The following is a 20,381-nucleotide window of genomic DNA, read 5'->3' as shown; positions in this document are numbered from 1 at the left end:
ACCTTACCGAACTACAGTATAACAGACGTTAATAGACCTCAACAGACCTTACAAGACAATAACAGACCTCGCTGGATCTTAATAGACCTTACTGGAACTTAACAGGCTTTACTGGACCTTAACAGACCTTACTGAATCTTAACAGACTTTACTGGACCTTAATAGGCCTTACTAGATTTTAACAGATCTTACTAGACCTTAAAAGGCCTTACTGGACCTTAAAAGACCTTACTAGACTTTAAAAGACCTTACTATACCTTAACAGACTTTACTGGACCTTAACAAACCTTATTAGTTCTTACTGGACCTTACTTGACCTTGAAAAACCTTACAAGACCTTAAAAGACCTTACTAGACCTTAACAGACCTTACTGGATCTTAATAGACCTTACTGGACTTTAACAGACTTTACTAGACCTTAACAGACCTTACTGGATCTTAATAGACCTAACAGACTTTACTAGACCTTAACAGGCCTTAGTAGACCTTACTGGACTTTAACAGACCTTACTGGACATTAACAGACCTTACTGGATTTTAACAGACCTTACTGGACCTTAAAAGGCCTTACTAGACCTTAAAATGCCTTACTAAATCTTAACAGGCCTAAGAAGACCTTACTGGACCTTAACAGACCTTACTGGACCTTAACAGACCTTACTGGACCTTAACAGTATTTACTATGCCTTAAAAAGCCTTACTAAACCTTCAAAAGCCTTACTGGACTTTAACAGACATTACTGGACTTTAACAGACCTTACAAGACTTTAGTCAAGTCAACTTTATTTATATAGCGCTTTTTACAATAGACATTGTCTCAAAGCAACTTTTCAAAATCCAGGACCAACAGATACAAAAACCCCTGTTGAGCAAGCCGAGGGCGACTTTGGCAAGGAAAAACTCCCTGAAAATTACAGGAAGAAACCTTGAGAGGAACCAGACTCAGCAGGGCCCATCCTTCTTGGGTGGTCTGGAGGATACTTTAAATAAAAAGGATTTACACAAATCATACAAACACAGAATTAAATGAACTAAAAGTTATAACTGGCAATAAATAAATAAATAGTAGAGTTATTATTCGGTCTAGTCTTTAATAAAGTCTGTAGTTAGTTCTTGTCATTCTTGGTGCAGTTACTCCCGACCCGTCACATCCGGCAGGAGCAGCATCATTGGCACTGCAGTCTCGACTTTAATCCTTAACCTCGGCGGGTAAACAGGTTTCCATCAGAATGCCCTTGGGGTAAAACAATAGAGAATGTAGTTAATAATGTACAATGCTATTTAAGTAAAACAGTTTTACAGAGGGTTTTAGACTCCGGCAGCCCTAATTATTACAGCATAACTAAAAGGGAGAGCGAGCAGGTAACAAGGTCATGAAGGCTTTCACAGGACATCAGCGCCCACCTCCCCTACCCAAACCTGAGTGATCGGACAGGAGAGGCAGTAAACATTAGTACACCTTAACAAACCTTACTAAACCATAACAGGCTTTACTAGACCTTAACATGCCTTACTGGACCTTAAAAGAACTACCTGGACCTTAAAAGACCTTACTGGACCTTAACAGACCTTGCAAGGCCTTAACAGGCCTTAATGTACCTTAACAGGCCTTACTAGACTTTAACAGACTTTTTTTTTTTTTCCCATTTCCAAAAAAAAAAAAAAAAAAAACACTGGTTCTAACAGGTATCAGCAGATTTGTGTTTTTTGACTGTTCTTTACTAAAACTTGAAAATGAAATGTTTACTATGGAAGCACTTCTGTAAGTCGCTCTGGATAAGAGTGTCTGCTAAATGCAGAAAATGTAAATGTAAATGAAACAGACCTTACTAGACCTTAATATGCCTTAGGGCGATCTTAACAGACCTTAAGATACCTTAAAAGACCGTAACAGACCTTAGGAGACTTAAACAGACCTTAGTAGACCTTAGTGGAACTTAAAAGACTTTATTGGACCTTAACAGACCTTACTGGACCTTAAAAGATTTTACTACACCTTAGTAAACCTTAAAAAACCTTAGAATACCTTAATAGACTTTACTAGACCTTACCGGGCCTTAGTAGACCTTACTGGATTTGAACAGACCCTACTAGACCTTAACAGACCTTACTAGACCTTAACAGACCTTACTAGACCTTACTAGACCTTAAAAGACCTTAAAAGACCTTAACAGACCTTACTGGATCTTAAAAGACCTTACTACCCTTAACAGACTTTACTAGACCTTAAAAGACCTCACTGGATCTTATCAGACCTTACTGGATTCTAACAGACCTTACTGGACCTTAACAGTATTTACTAAGTTTTAAAGAGCCTTACTAAACATTAAAAGGCCTTACTGGACTTTAACAGACTTTACTGGACCTTAAAAGAACTTAATAGACTTTAACAGACCTTACAAGACTTTAACAGACCTGACAAGACCTTAATAGACCTTACTCAACTTTAACAGGCTTTACTAGACCTTTTTTTACTGGACCTTAAAAGAACTACCTGGACCTTAACAGACCTTACTAGACCTTAACAGACCTTACTAGACTTTAACAGACCTTAATAGACCCTAACAGACCTTACTAGACCCTAAAAGACCTTACTACACCTTAGTAAACCTCAAAAACCCTTAGTAGACTTACCAAACTTAAGTAAACCTTAACAGGCTTTACTAGACCTTAACATGCTTTAGGAGACCTTAGCAGATTTTAACAGACCTTACTGGACCTTAGCAGACCTTAAAAAGCCTTACTGAACCTTCAAAGGCCTTACTGGACGTTGAAAGGCCTTACTAGACATTAAAAGACCTTACCAGACCTTACAGAACTTTAACAGACCTTAGAAGAACTTAACAGACCTTAACAGACCAAACCAGATGCTTCTAGACCTTAACAGACCTTACTGTACCTTAACAGACCTTACTGTACCTTAACAGACCTTACTAAACTTTAACAAACCTTACTACTCCTTAACAGACCTTACTGGACCTTAACGGACCTTACTAGAACTTAAAAAACATTACAAAACCTTAACAGGACTTACTGGGCCTTACTGGACCTTAAAAGAGCTTAACAGACCTTATCAGACCTGACTGGACTTTAACAGATTTTACCACACCTTACTGGACCTTACAAAACCTTACTGGACTTTACCAGACCTTACTGGACCTTAACAGACCTTAGCAGACCTTACTGGACCTTAACAGACTTGTAAAAAAAACTTTAGTAGACTTTAACAGACTCTAACAGACCTTAATAGACCTTAAAATATTTTACCAGACCTTACTGGACCTTAACAGACCATACCAAACCTTACTGGACCTTAAAAGACCTTTTTGGACCTTAAAAGACCTTACTGGACCTTACAAAACCTTAAGAGGCTTTACTAAACCTTAAAAGACCTTACTGGACATTAACAGACCTTACTAGACCCTAAATGAACTTACTAGAAGTTAACAGGCCTTACTTGACCTTAACAGACCTTATCAGACCTTACTGGACCTTACCGGACCTTACTGGATCTTAACAGACCTTGGCAGACCCTAACAGACCTTACTGGACTTTAACAGACTTTAGCAGACGTTAACAGATCTAAGTGGACCTTAACAAACTTTAAAAACTTTAGTAGACCTTAACAGACCTTACTGAACCATAAAATACCTTACTGGACTTAACTAGACCTTACAGGAACTTAAAAGAACTTAACAGACCTTACTAGACCTTAGCAGACGTTAGTAGACCTTACAGGACCTTAACAGACCTTGCCAGACCTTACTGGACCTTAACAGACCTTACTGGACCTTACTAGACGTTAAAAGGCAATAATGGACTTTAAAAGACCTTAACAGACCCTACTAGACTTTACCAGACATTAAAAGACATTACTAGACCTTAAAAGGCATTACTGGAACTTAACAGGCCTTACTGGACCTTAAAAGACCTTAAAAAACCTTAGCAGACCTTACTGGACCTTAACAGATTCAAACAGACATTACTGGATCTTACCAGACCTTAACAGGCCTTACTAGATGTTAACAGGCCTTAATGGACCTTAAATGACCTTATTAGATTTTAACAGGATTTACTTGACCTTAACAGACCTTACTGGACCTTAACAGACCTTACCAGACCTTAGTGGACCTTAACAGACCTTACTGGACCTTAACAGACCTTAATAGACCTTAACAAGCCTTACTTAATGTTAAAAGGCCTTAATAGACTTTAAAAAGCCTTATAAAACCTTAACAGACCTTACTGGACCTTACTGAACCTTAACAGACCTTACTGGACCTTAACAGACCTTAATAGACCTTAAAAAGCCTTACAAAACGTTAACAGGCCTTACAACACCTTAAAAGACCTTAACAGATTTTACCAGACCTTACTGGACCTTACCAGACCTTACCAGACCTTACCAGACTTTAGCATTTGTTAACTGACCTTAGTAGACCTTAAAAAACTTTAGTAGACCTTAACAGTCCTTACTGGACCTTAAAAGGCCTTAATGGACTTTAACAGGTCTTACTGGACCTTGAAAAGCCTTACTAGACTTTAAAAGACCTTAACAGACCTTACTAGACCTTAACAGACCTTACTAGACCTTAAAAGACCTTAACAGACCTTACTGAATCTTAAAAGACCTTACTGGACCTTAACAGACTTTACTAGACCTTAAAAGACCTCACTGGATCTTAACAGACCTTACTGGATTCTAACAGACTTTACTGGACCTTAACAGACCTTACTAAACTTTAACAGACCTTACAAGACGTTAACAGACCTTACAAGACCTTAATAGACCTTACTCAACTTTAACAGGCTTTACTAGACCTTAACATTCTTTACTGGACCTTAAAAGAACTACCTGGACCTTAACAGACCTTACTAGACTTTAACAGACCTTAATAGACCCTAACAGACCTTACTAAAAAACCTTAGCAGACCTTACTGGACCTTAACAGATTCAAACAGACATTACTGGGTCTTACCAGACCTTACTGGACCTTACCAAACCTTACTAGACCTTAACAGACCTTAAAAAACCTTACTGGACCTAAACAGACCTTACTGTACTTTAAAGAACTTTAGTAGACTTTAACAGACCTTACTGGACTTTAACAGACCTTACTGGACCTTAAAAGACCTTAGCAGACCTTAACAAACCTAACCAGACCTTACTGGACATTTGAAGACCTTACTGGACGTTACTGGACCTTAAAAGACCTTACTGGACCTTAGCAGACCTTAATAGACCTTAACAGGCCTTACTAGATGTTAACAGGCCTTACTGGACCTTAAATGACCTTATTAGATTTTAACAGGATTTACTTGACCTTAACAGACCTTACTGGACCTTAACAGACCTTACCAGACCTTAGTGGACCTTAACAGACCTTACTGGACCTTAACAGACCTTAATAGACCTTAACAAGCCTTACTTAATGTTAAAAGGCCTTAATAGACTTTAAAAAGCCTTATAAAACCTTAACAGACCTTACTGGACCTTACTGAACCTTAACAGACCTTAACAGACCTTAATAGACCTTAAAAAGCCTTACAAAACGTTAACAGGCCTTAATAGACCTTAATAGACCTTAACAAGCCTTACTAGATGTTAAAAGGCCTTAATAGACTTTAAAAAGCCTTTTAAAACCTTAACAGACCTTACTGGACCTTACTGAACCTGAACAGACCTTACTGGACCTTACTGAACCTTAACAGACCTTAATAGACCTTAAAAAGCCTTACAAAACTTTACCAGGCCTTACTACACCTTAAAAGACCTTAACAGATTTTACCAGACCTTACTGGACCTTACCAGACCTTACTGGACCTTATCAGACTTTAGCATTTGTTAACAGACCTTAGTAGACCTTAAAAAAACTTTAGTAGACCTTAACAGTCCTTACTGGACCTTAAAAGACCTTTCTGGACCTTAACAGACCTTACTAGACCTTAACAGACCCTACTAGACCTTAACACACCTTAGTAGACCTCACTGGACATTAACAGACCTCATTAGACCTTACTGCATCTTAACAGACGTTACTGGACCTTAACAGACCTAACTATATCTTAAATGACCTTACTAGACTTTACAAGGCGTTACTGGACCTAAAATGACCTTAGTAGATTTTAACAGACCTTACTGGACCTAAAAAGTTCTTACTAGACTTTAACAGACCTTACTGGACCTTACCAGACCTTACTGGACCTTAAAAGCCTTTACCAGACCTTTCTGGACCTTGACAGACCTTAACAGACCTTACTAGACCTTACCAGACCTTAACAGACCTTAACAGACTTAATCAGACCTTACTGGACCTTACTAGACCGTAAAAGGCTTTACTAGACCTTAAAAGACCTTACTAGACCTTAAAAGACCTTACTGGACCTTAACAGACCTAACTAGACCCTAAATGACCTTACTAGACTTTAACAGGCCTTACTGGACCTAAAATAGCCTTATTAGATTTTGACAGACCTTAATGGACGTTAACAGACCTTACTAGATCTTACCTGACCTTAACAGACCTAACTAGACCTTAAAAGACCTTAATAAACCTTAACAGACCTTACTGGATCTTAATAGACCTTACTGGACCTTAACAGACTTTACTGGACCTTAACAGACCTTACTACATCTTACTTGACCTTAAAAGACCTAACTAGACCTTAGCAGACCTTAATAGACCTTAACAGGCCTTACTAGATGTTAACAGGCCTTACTGGACCTTAAATGACCTTATTAGATTTTAACAGGATTTACTTGACCTTAACAGACCTTACTGGACCTTAACAGACCTTACCAGACCTTAGTGGACCTTAACAGACCTTAATAGACCTTAACAGGCCTTACTAGATGTTAACAGGCCTTACTGGACCTTAAATGACCTTATTAGATTTTAACAGGATTTACTTGACCTTAACAGACCTTACTGGACCTTAACAGACCTTACCAGACCTTAGTGGACCTTAACAGACCTTACTGGACCTTAACAGACCTTAATAGACCTTAACAAGCCTTACTTAATGTTAAAAGGCCTTAATAGACTTTAAAAAGCCTTATAAAACCTTAACAGACCTTACTGGACCTTACTGAACCTTAACAGACCTTAACAGACCTTAATAGACCTTAAAAAGCCTTACAAAACGTTAACAGGCCTTAATAGACCTTAATAGACCTTAACAAGCCTTACTAGATGTTAAAAGGCCTTAATAGACTTTAAAAAGCCTTTTAAAACCTTAACAGACCTTACTGGACCTTACTGAACCTGAACAGACCTTACTGGACCTTACTGAACCTTAACAGACCTTAATAGACCTTAAAAAGCCTTACAAAACTTTACCAGGCCTTACTACACCTTAAAAGACCTTAACAGATTTTACCAGACCTTACTGGACCTTACCAGACCTTACTGGACCTTATCAGACTTTAGCATTTGTTAACAGACCTTAGTAGACCTTAAAAAAACTTTAGTAGACCTTAACAGTCCTTACTGGACCTTAAAAGACCTTTCTGGACCTTAACAGACCTTACTAGACCTTAACAGACCCTACTAGACCTTAACACACCTTAGTAGACCTCACTGGACATTAACAGACCTCATTAGACCTTACTGCATCTTAACAGACGTTACTGGACCTTAACAGACCTAACTATATCTTAAATGACCTTACTAGACTTTACAAGGCGTTACTGGACCTAAAATGACCTTAGTAGATTTTAACAGACCTTACTGGACCTAAAAAGTTCTTACTAGACTTTAACAGACCTTACTGGACCTTACCAGACCTTACTGGACCTTAAAAGCCTTTACCAGACCTTTCTGGACCTTGACAGACCTTAACAGACCTTACTAGACCTTACCAGACCTTAACAGACCTTAACAGACTTAATCAGACCTTACTGGACCTTACTAGACCGTAAAAGGCTTTACTAGACCTTAAAAGACCTTACTAGACCTTAAAAGACCTTACTGGACCTTAACAGACCTAACTAGACCCTAAATGACCTTACTAGACTTTAACAGGCCTTACTGGACCTAAAATAGCCTTATTAGATTTTGACAGACCTTAATGGACGTTAACAGACCTTACTAGATCTTACCTGACCTTAACAGACCTAACTAGACCTTAAAAGACCTTAATAAACCTTAACAGACCTTACTGGATCTTAATAGACCTTACTGGACCTTAACAGACTTTACTGGACCTTAACAGACCTTACTACATCTTACTTGACCTTAAAATACCTAACTAGACCTTAAAAGACCTTACTAAACCTTAACAGACCTTCTGGACGTTAACAGACCTTAACTGACCTTAGTGGACCTTAACAGACCTTACTGGCTCTTAACAGACCTTACTGGCTCTTAACAGGCTTTACTGGACCTTAACAGACCTTACTGGACCTTAACAGACCTTACTGAACCTTAACAGACTTTACTGGACCTTAATAGGCCTTACTAGATTTTAACAGACCTTACTAGACTTTAAAAGACCTTACTATATCTTAACAGACGTTACTGGACCTTAACAAACCTTACTAGTTCTTACTGGACCTTACTTGACCTTGAAAAACCTTAATAGACCTTAAAAGACCTTACTAGACCTTAACAGACCTTACTGGATCTTAAAAGACCTTAACAGACTTTACTAGACCTTAACAGGTCTTAGTAGACCTTACTGGATCTTAACAGACCTTACTGGACTTTAAAAGGCCTTACTAGACCTTAACAGGCTTAAGTAGACCTTACTGGACCTTAACAGACCTTAGTGGACCGTAACAGACCTTACTGGACCTTAACAGACCTTAATGGACATTAACAGACCTTACAAAACCTCAACAGGCTTTACTGGACCTTAAAAGACTTTACTAGACTTTAGCAGCTCTTACTTGACCTTAACAGACCTTACTGGATTCTAACAGACCTTAATGGACCTTAACAGTATTTACTAAGTTTTAAAAAGCCTTACTAAACATTAAAAGGCCTTACTGGACTTTAACAGACTTTACTGGACCTTAACAGACCTTACTGGACCTTAACAGTCCTTACTAGACCTTAATAGACCTTACTAAACTTTAACAGGCTTTACTAGACCTTAACATTCTTTACTGGACCTTAAAAGAACTACCTGGACCTTAACAGACCTTACTAGACCTTAACAGACCTTACTAGACTTTAACAGACCTTACTAGACCCTAAAAGACTTTACTAGACCCTAAAAGACCTTACTAGACCTTAGTAAATCTCAAAAAACCTTATTAGACTTAACAAACTTAAGTAAACCTTAACAGGCTTTACTAGACCTTAATGTGTTTTAGGACACCTTAACAGACCTTAGCAGATTTTAACAGACCATAGCAGATTTTACCAGACCTTACTGGATCTTAGTAGACCTTACTGGACCTTAACAGACCTTACTGGACCTTAACAGACCTTACTGGACCTTAAAAAGCCTTACTGAAACTAAAAAATGCCTTACTGGACCTTAAGAAGCCTTACTACACTGCAAAAAATGAAATCTTGACAAGGTAGAAAATCCTAAAAATAAACGATAGATCTTGTTTTTTTTATTTTAAGATTAACTGACTTGACTAGATTTGCATGTGCAAGATTAATAATCTAGATTTAAGTCTTAATTACAAAAATTAGCTAATTATACAGACTTTACAATGAAACAAGAAACTTTTTCTAGAGAACTGAAAAGTATTGACCCTCTCCACTAAGTAAAAAGAAATTTAAGACAATTTTACTTAATTTAAGAATACAATGTGTTCTGAATATTTCTTTTTTAAGATTACAAAGCTAAACATCCCCACTCATGTTTCCCTTAATTTGATGACACATTTTTATGTGACTGACAAGAATTCTATTGGTATTTTCGATTTGCTGTTGGGTTTCTTTTAACCAAATGCTCATTACACAAAACACAAATTTTAAAAAAGGTGAAGCATTTTTTTGTTTGTTTTATAACACATTTTACAAAATAAATAAAGTACAATAGTGCAAAAAAACAAAGACATATCCTTTCTGTATATTCTTTTGTACATTATTTATACACATGCACTTTAAACTTTACAGCCATTCTGATTGTGGGTTCATACAGATGAAAAAACTGGGTCAAAAAAACAAAACAAAACAGGCAACTCCACAAAGTTGAATCAGTTCATCTGGACACAAGTTTGTTGTAGAGATACGTTTCGTCACTCAATCCGAATGACTTCTTCAGTCATAAAGAAGAAGTCATTCGGATTGAGTGACGAAACGTATCTCTACAACAAACTTGTGTCCAGATGAACTGATTCAACTTTGTGGATTTGTGTACCTGGATTATTGAGCATGCATCAACAGAAAACAGGCAACAGTTTATCTTCTCTTTCTTTCAAACCTCCCTTGTTCTCTCTACCCAGTGTTTATTTGACTTAAGTGTTAAAGCTACAAATACAGATACTATTAACAAGTACATAACAAATATACTATTAACAAGTAGATAACAAGCCACCGCTAGTGGTGGGTGGATTGATCCAAATATCGATATTATCGATACCAACGTTGGTATTGGATTGATACTAGTGTGATGGGATCGATACTTTAGTTTAACTTTTTCTCCGCTACATTCAGCACGTTTCTCCCATTTCATCAGAAAGTAGAGACCATGTGTGTACAGACTCGCTCCTCTCACATCTTACAAGAAACAAGAAATCTGAGCACTTTAAACAACTGAATTTATTTACAACCCTACTGAGAACAGCTCTTTACAAAAAAATATATTACAATAATACAACTCATGAGAATTCAGATTAAGCAATTGGATGATGCATCTACCTTAATTATTAAAAAGTATCGGATTGATAATAGCGATACTGGCGTTGTATTTACTTGGTATTGGAATCGGATCATACCAAATTTTGCAATATCGCACACCACTAGCCACGTCACACGGTAACAGCTTAAACAGTCACCGCTATTGTTGAGCCGTTTTTGTTTAATTATATTACTGTTTTAGAGCTGTAATAAATGCAACACATTTTATCAATTCAAACAGCTAACCAAAACCGTGCTGCCTAATGAAATGAATTGCTCCCTTTTACAACATGAGATGGTACATTCCTCCTCAGTTCCCGCCGGAACGTTCTTCCAACCGACATTTCAGTCTTTTTCTGCTGCTAAGTGCTAACTATAAACAACTGAAATGGAGAAACCCTGGATGATATTTCCACCGCAGCACTTACAGGTGAGCTAATAACTTATATTTTCTGTTTGAGTTTTGTGAGCCAGTATTGTGCTTGTTCAGAGTCTTATCTAGGTTTATTTGCGTTAGCATTGACCTAATTAACTTAGCTAGCTAGCTTAACTTTAAAGTCAGCATTTTTTTTCTTAATTGTTTTCAGGTTTGATAACCAAGTGTAGTTGGACCATAGAAGATACTTTTAAATTAAAATTGCGAGTGGTAACACTGGATTCTTGGATAATGCAATTTATTAGGTAACTGGGTAACAGATCTGCTCCTTACAGTAGGTCCGTGTGTAGTGTCTCAAATCACTCCCTGTTCCCTATATAGTGCACTACACTGTCTGGGGTGGAAGCGCTAATATGTCATGTCCTACCAAGTGCACTAAATACGGAAGGGGGAGTGATTTGGGACGAAGCCTCACAGAGTAAACATGAGTGCTGCTTTCTGTAAGAGTTTTTAAATGTCACTGAAGTGAGTTTGAGCTTCTGAACTGTTTTGAAACTGTTCATGGACAAGCGGCTCCACAGAGGGTCACTTCAACCTGGTAAACGTGGTGTTAGGGACAGGAGAATAACTTTGTGGAGAACACAATGTGCTAAAAGTTTAAAGGTAAGGAAGAGGGTAAAAGTGTGGTGATTTATTAGATGCGTTTTGGAGGAATAACTTGTAACCATAAGTAATAAATCAGGATAAATGAATGATTATTGCAATAATATTATTGCAGTATAATCATGTCATGGCTCATGTTGTGGCATTGTGGAGCCTGTAGTGATTAACACAAGTAATAATAAATAGTTTTGTTCTTTTTTTCTGATTGTTTACTTTGCTGCTATAAAGAGCAATTTTAATCAGCTTATGTTTGTGAAATTGTCATTTGATGTATACGAAACAGTATTTTGAAAAACCATTTACTTATTGTAAAGAATACATTTGAATGCACAGTTAATATCTGCTGTTTGAATTATTTTAGTAATTCTTGTAACTCATCTCTTAGTATTTTGTTTATTTGTAATGTTATGTAAATTATACTTTGTTTCGTTTAGAAGGCAGTGTACATAAATGTATATTTATACTTTTTGTAAACTCTTTGTTTTAAATATCTCTTAAATCATATTTTTTTCTCCTTAGGGCCCAAATAAATTGTGACAATAGTGATCTCAGTTTTAGATCAGAAATAGTGATTAAATAAAAATTGAGATGCTTCAGTTCTGGTTCTCTAAAATATGTTGTCATGGCTGTTTGTGCTTGTTTACAGGTCATGGATGAGTTGGATGGATGATTCTTTAATCTGGCAATCACAAGTACACCACAGAACTGATGGAAAGCATTCTGTTCAAAAGTTCAGTTCTTTGGAGTCATGAAAAATGTAATGAAGCCACCAGTGACTCTGGATGAAGGTAAATTCAATTTAAGTCATTACTCAAAATTTATTCAGCAGTTTGTACCCCTAGAGGCACCGCTGTCTAAAATATTTTAAAGCATCACTTTATTACTTATAATGAACTTCATTCATGAAAACACATCAATGTAATTTAATATTGTAGTTAGGTTTTTTTGTAATAACTCTTACAATTATATGTAAATACTGTAATATTGTGGCTCAGAATGCATTGTAATGGGCATCATACACACATCAGCCGTAACATTAACACCACCTTAATCACTCATTGTCTATTTTATCAGCTCCACTTATCATACTGGACTACTTTGTAGTTCTACCATTACAGTCTGTAGTCCATCAGTTTCTCTGCATGCTTTATCCCTCTTCCATCCTGTTCTTCAGGACCCCCAGAGTATCAACACAGAGCAGGTTTTCTTTGGGTGGTGGATTATTCTCAGCACTGCAGTGACACTGATGTGATGGTGGTGTGTTGGTGTGTGTTGCACTGATATGAGTGGATAAGACAGCAGTGCTAATTGAGTTTTTAAGCATCTCAGTTCCACTGCTGAGTCCACCAGCCAACAATGTCCTTTGGGCAGCATCCTGTGACCACTAATGAAGGACTAGTGCATGACCAACACAAACTGCAGCAAGAAATGAGCGAACATCTCAGACTTTACATCTACAAGGTGGACGAACAAGGTAGGAGTGTCTGTAGAGTGGACACAATGTTTTTTTTAAACTCCAGCAGCACTGCTGTGTCTGATCCACTTGTACTAGTTCAACTCACACTAAAACACCACCACCATGTCAGTCACTGCAGTGCTGAGACAATCCTTCAGTGAATTAATACCTGCTCTGTGGTGGTCCTGACCATTGAAGAACAGGTGGCTAACAAAGTATGCAGAGAAACTGATGGACTACAGTCTGTAATTGTAGAACTACAAAGTACTCCAGAGTATGGTAAGTGGAGCTGATAAAATAGACAATGAGTGTAGATACAAGGGGGTGGTGTTAATGTTATGGTTAATCGATGTAAATAGCTAGCAAACAGTAATTATAAACAATTATTAACATTTATGGCTGAAAGAAGAATATCACAAACCTATTTTTGTGTTCCCTGGAGCCTAATTTAAGTTTTAAAATCACTAAATTGGCTAATCACTGAACACAAACATTAGATTGTTGTTTGTGAATAGTACTTAGAAGGTTGACCAGATTACAGAGAGTCTCTAACAGGAAATGTTACTTAAATGTTTGTTAGAAACTTTGTCTGTTTCAGAGTGTTAAAAAACACACAGACAAAACTGTTAGCTTGATGCTACAATACATTCTCATTAAAGATAGAAATTTGCGTTATGCTTGCATTAAAAACTTGATGAAATAAAAGTGATTTAAAATAATTTCTGGATGAAATACTGCTTTATTAGTAAATGATTGTTTTATAGATGTTGAGTGTTAAGTCTTTATTTGCCACTCGACCCTGAAGCAAAACAGTTTATCAGTAATCAGTAAAATATCCCATGTGCTATTTTTATCATCCTCAACAAGCGGTAGTCTGAAGCCCTGTCTAAAGTCATGTCTGTTCATGAGAAATGTTGTGAGCTCTCAGGTTGGTCTAGAACTTTGTACACGTTTGGTGGTGTCTCTTTTATTCTGGGTAGATTTAAAGTCTGGTGGTTTAAAGACTGAAGGTAAAATAGATCTGTAATTATTGTAAATCCTGTAGTGTGGTCAGGCAAAAATTAAGTGAATTAGATATGACATATTGTAAAAATTCTGGAAGGGAAAAAATTGATTTTAAAAGTGATTTCAATTTCAGTAAGACATTGCTTTTCTTTAAATAGTGCAACAGTCCATTGAGATTTTGAACGGCCTTCCAGCACTCTTCCCATCAGGAGTTGCACCACCACAGAAACTGGGACAGCCAAGTGAGGCTCTGTTTCATATTCTCATGGTAAGTATTGTCAACTGTTATTTATTTGTTGTTTAGATAGTTTACTAAACTGCTTGCAAAGAAACTTTAAGTTGTTATTTAAATCCTGAATATTGTTTGTTCTGTTCATGTCTGTGGTTTATAGTGCCTTTGGTTTTAGTTTTTTCAGCCCTCTGAAATCGCTGCTGCTTTTCTTAGCAGATGCCGTCTATAAAGCCCCCTGCTTCTAATTGACCAGGATAACTGCATGATCAGTGTTGGGAAGAACAGTGACAACATTCCGCGAAGGCCTGCTGCACGAAGGTGTTCTGTATGTCATGGCGTACTATTACGCGCTGCAAGTCAGGTCCAGATTGAAGACCCTTTTTATTATTATTTTTTTATGTTTAAAAATAGTATATGAAGACCAAGCAATGTTGTTAATGTTGTAGACGTAGGGACATTGTTATTGGAAAGCCTTGACATCTAAGATTTACATGTTTTAATAGAATTCTCAGAAGCGGCCTGAACATGCTTGTTGTGTATTTGGATAAATCTGTCTTGTTTGCACACTTGTAATGTATTTATATCAAGCTGCCATGATGGCACACTTATTAAAGTTAATAAAATTGATAGCAAAATTCTGATTTTCTGTTGTATTTTTGATAAACGGACTTGGCGTATGATGTTTTAATTTGAGTATAAAGTACAGTCTCAGATTACTAGCAATGCAGTCTTACAAATAGACTTAAATGAGAGAAACAGACTTGTATTGAGTCTCTATGTCTTTCTTTTGTGCATGGAAACTGAATTTATAATGCTTGTCATGATTAAAATGCTCTAATTGATCTTATTTTAAGCTTTAAAGTGTTAATTTAAGAACATTCTAAAGCCATTTTAGCTAAAAATATGTCCAAGCATTCTAATTTCAAGAAATTCTTTACCAAATAAGGTTTTATGAAAATGCTTAAAACAAGATTAATATGCTAGTTTAGCTGATTATGCTAGTTTTTGGATTATTAATATGAAATTAGAGCAAATGAGTGTTACTCAAATCTAGCCATAATGCCTTAAATCAAGTAATTTCTTACTAATTGTAAGATTATAAGATAATTTATAGCACAAGATCTTTTTTCTTGTTTTAGGAAATCTTGCTAAGATAAATTCTCTCACTATACTGGCAGATAATTTTGCTTGATTTAAGCACCTTTTGTCTTGATTTGCTTTTATTTTTCTTGTTTTCTGAAGGTGATTTTTTGCAGTGTAGACATTAACAGACCTTACCATACCTTACAGAACTTTAACAGACCTTAGAAGACCTTAACAGACCAAACCAGATGCTTCTAGACCTTAACAGACCTTACTGGACCTTAACAGACCTTACTGAACTTTAACAAGCCTTACTAAACCTTAAAAGACCTTACTGGACTTTAACAGACCTTACTAGATTTTAAATGACCTTACTAAACCTTAACAGCCCATTCTAGATTTTAACAGACTTTACAGAACTCAACTGGACCTTAACAGGCCTTACTGGACCTTAACAGACCTTACTGGACCTTAACAGACCTTACTAGACTTTAACAGACCTTACTAAACCCTAAAAGACTTTACTAGACCCTAAAAGACCTTACTAGACCCTAAAAGACCTTACTAGACCTTAGTAAACCTCAAAAAACCTTATTAGACTTAACAAACTTAAGTAAACCTTAACAGGCTTTAATAGACCTTAATGTGCTTCAGGAGACCTTAAAAGACCTCAGCAGATTTTAACAGACCGTAGCAGATTTTACCAGACCCTACTGGATCTTAGTAGACCTTACTGGACCTTAACAGACCTTACTGGACCTTAACAGACCTTACTGGACCTTAAAAAGCCTTACTGAAGCTTAAAAGGCTTTACTGGACCTTAACAAGCCTTACTAGAAATTAACAGACCTTACCATACCTTACAGAACTTTAACAGACCTTAGAAGACCTTAACAGACCAAACCAGATGCTTCTAGACCTTAAAAGACCTTACTGAACTTTAACAAGCTTTACAAAACCTTAAAAGACCTTACTGGACTTTAACAGACCTTACTAGATTTTAAATGACCTTACCAAACCTTAACAGCCCTTTCTGGATTTTAACAGACTTTACAGAACTCAACTGGACCTTAACAGGCCTTACTGGACCTTACCAGACCTTACTGGACCTTAACAGACTTGACTGGACCTTAACAGACCTTACTGGATTTTAACAGACATTACTAGACCTTAACAAGCCTTACTGGACCTTAACAGAACTTACTGGACCTTACTGGACTTTAAAAGACCTTAGCAAACCTTAACAGACCTTACTAGACCTTAACAGACCTTAGTAGACTATACTGGACCTTAACAAACCTTACCAGACGCTACTGAACCTTTACAGACCTTACTGGACTTTAACAGACCTTACTGGACCTTAACAGACCTTACTGTACTAAAAAAGACCTTAATAGACCTTAACAGACCGTAGCAAACTTTAACAGACCTTAGCAAACCTTAACAGACCTTACTAGACCTTAACAGACCTTAGTAGACTATACTGGACCTTAACAAACCTTACCAGACCCTACTGGACCTTAACAGACTTTACTGGACTTTAAAAGACCTTACTGGACCTTAACAGACCTTACTAGACTTTAAATGACCTTACTAGACCTTAACAGGCCTTTCTGGACCTTAACCAACCTTACTGGACCTTAGCTGACCTTACTAGACCTTAACAAATCCTACTGGACCTTAAATAACCTTAAAAGACCTTAAAAGACCTTAACAGGCCTTTCTGGACATTAACAGGCCTTACTTGACCTTAAATGACCGTAAGAGACCTTAACAGATCTTAATAGACCTTAAAAGACTTTACTGGACTTTAAAAGAACTTACTAGACCTTAAAAGGTCTTACGAAACCTTAATTGACCTTACTGGACCTTAAAAGACTTTAAAATACCTTCCTAGACCTTCACAGACCATACTAGACCATAACAGACGTTACAAAACTTTAAAAGACCTTAATGAACTTTAACAGGCGTTACTGAACCCTAACAGACCTTACTGGATCTTAATAGACCTCATTGGATCTTAATAGACCTTACTGGGCTTTAACAGATCTTACTGGACCTTAACAGACCTTACTGGACTTTAAAAAGCCTTACTGGACATTAACAGACAGTATTAGAAATTAAAAGGCCTTTCTAGAACTAACTAGACCTTAACAGGCTTTACTGGACCTTAAAAAACTCTAACAGACCTTACCAGACCTTACTGAACCTTGTCAGACCTTACTGGACCTTTACAGACTTTAGCAGAACTTAACAAACCTTACTGAACCTTAACAGACCTTGGTAAACCTTAAAAAAACTTTAGTAGACCTTAACAGACTTTAACAGACCTTACTGGACCTTAACAGACTTTAATGAACCTTAACAGACCATACTGGACATAACTAGGCCTTAAAAGGCCTTTCTAGACCTTAACAGACCTTACTGGACTATAAAAGGTTTTACTGGACTTTAAAAGGTCTTACGTGAACTAAATGATCTAATAAGACCTTAGTAAACTTTAAAAAACATTAGTAGACCTTAAAAAACCTTAACAGGCTTTACTGGACCTTAAAAGAACTACCTAGACCTTAAAAGACCTTATTGGACCTTAACAGACCTTACAGGACCTTAACAGGCCTTACTGGACCTTAACAGGCCTTAATAGACTTTAACAGACCTTACTAGAAAATAGTGAACCTCAAAAAAAAAAAGTAGACCTAACAAACCTTACTAGACCTTAACAAGCCTTAGGAGAACTTAACAGACCTTACTGGACCTTAACAGACCTTACTGCACCTTAACAGGCCTTACTAGACCTTAAAAGACCTAACTGGACCTTAACAGATCTTACTAGACCTTAAATGACCTTACTAGACCTTAACAGGCCTTTGTTGGCCTTAAAAAACCTTACTTGATCTTAAATGACTTTACTGGACCTTAAAAGGCCTTACAAGACTTTAACAGATCTTACCAGACCTTAACAGGCCTTTCTTGGCCTTAAAAGACTTTACTTGACCTTAAATTACCTTAATAGACCTTAAAAGATCTTAATGGACCTTAAAAGGCCTTAGAAGACTTTACCAGATCTTAGTAGACCTTAAAAGGACTTACTTGACCTTAAATGACTTTAATAGACCTTAACAGACCTTACTGGACTTTCAAAGGCCTTACTGAACGTTAACAAACATTACTAGACCTTAACAGCCCTTAATGGACCTTAAAAGGACTTATTAGACCTTAAATGTCCTTACTGGACCTTAACAAACCTTAACGGAACTTAACAGACCTTACTAGACTTTACCAGAGCTTAACAGACATTAATAGACCTTAAAAGGCATTACTGGACCTTAACAAGCCTTAATAAACCTTAACAGGCCTTACAGGAAATTAAAAAACACTACTAGAACTTAGCAGACCTTACTGGACCTTAACAGACCTTACCAGATCTTACTGGACCTTCCAAGACCTTACTGGACCTTAACAGACCTTACTGGACCTTACAAGACCTTACTGGACCTTAACAGACCTTAGCAGACCTTAACAGACCTTACTGGACCTTAAAAAACTTTAGTAGACCTTAACAGACCTTACTGGATCTTAAAGGATTTTACCAAACCTTACCAGACCTTACTGGACCTTAACAGACCTTAACAGGCCTCACAAGACCTTAACAGACCTTGGTAGACCTTAGTAGACCTTACTGGACCTTAAAAGATTTTGCCAGACTTTACTGGACCTTAAAGAACCTTACAAGACCTTAACAGACATTACTAGACCTCAACAGACCCTACTAGACCTTACTAGACCTTAAAAGACCCTACAAGACCCTACTAGACCTCAACAGACCCTACTAGACCTTAACAGACCCTAATAGACCTTTACAGACCCTAGTAGACATGACTAGACCTTAACAGACACTGCTAAACCCTACTATACCTTACCAGATCCTACTAGACTTTAACAGATCCTACTAGACTTTAACAGACACTACTAAAACTTAAGAGACCCTAAAAGACCTTAATAGACTTTAACATACCCTAAAAGACCCTTCTAGACCTTTACAGACCCTACTAGACATGACTAGACCATAAGACACTACTAGACTTTTACAGACCCTATTAGACCTTTCCAGACCCTACTATACCTTACCAGATCCTAATAGACCTTAACAGACCCTACGAGACGTAGCTAGAACTTAAAAAACCCTACTAGACAATGCCAGACCTTAACAGACCCTGCTAAAACTTAAGACACTACTAGACCTTAACAGACCCTACAAGACCCTACTAGACTTTAACAGACCTAACTAGACCTTAACAAAACCTACAAGACCTTATTAGACCCTACAAGACCTTAACAGACATTACTAGACCTTAACAGACCTTACTAGACCTTAACAGACCCTATAAGACCCTACTAGACCTCAACAGACCCTACTAGACTTTACTAGACCTTAACAGACCCTAATAGACCTTTACAGACCATAGTAGACATGACTAGACCTTAACAGACACTACTAAACCCTACTATACCTTAACAGATCCTACTAGACTTTAACAGACCCTACTAGACCTTAACAGACCCTGCTAAAACTTAAGACACTACTAGACCTTAAGAGACCCTACAAGACCTTAACAGACCCTAAAAGACCTTTCTAGATCTTTACAGACCCTACTAGACATGACTACACCTTAAAAGACACTACTAGACTTTTACAGACCCTATTAGACCTTTCCAGACCCTACTATACCTTACCAGATCCTACTCGACACTACTAGACCT

At 37.1% G+C, this 20,381-nt stretch overlaps 1 long non-coding RNA gene across 1 annotated transcript; it reads left to right on the top strand.

Annotated features, from left to right (window-relative positions):
* The first annotated feature begins 12,383 nt into the window (after window positions 1–12,383).
* On the top strand, window positions 12,384–15,153 carry LOC134323564 (uncharacterized). The gene is made up of 3 exons (XR_010014065.1): window positions 12,384–12,629; window positions 14,461–14,570; window positions 14,748–15,153. It is a non-coding gene; the product is annotated as an uncharacterized LOC134323564 (long non-coding RNA).
* The last annotated feature ends 5,228 nt before the right edge of the window (window positions 15,154–20,381 follow it).

Source organism: Trichomycterus rosablanca, chromosome 11 (genome assembly GCF_030014385.1).
Source record: "Trichomycterus rosablanca isolate fTriRos1 chromosome 11, fTriRos1.hap1, whole genome shotgun sequence".
Taxonomy (NCBI): Eukaryota; Metazoa; Chordata; class Actinopteri; order Siluriformes; family Trichomycteridae; genus Trichomycterus; species Trichomycterus rosablanca.
Note: the sequence above shows the minus strand (reverse complement) of the source record. Positions and strands in the feature narration are given on the sequence as shown.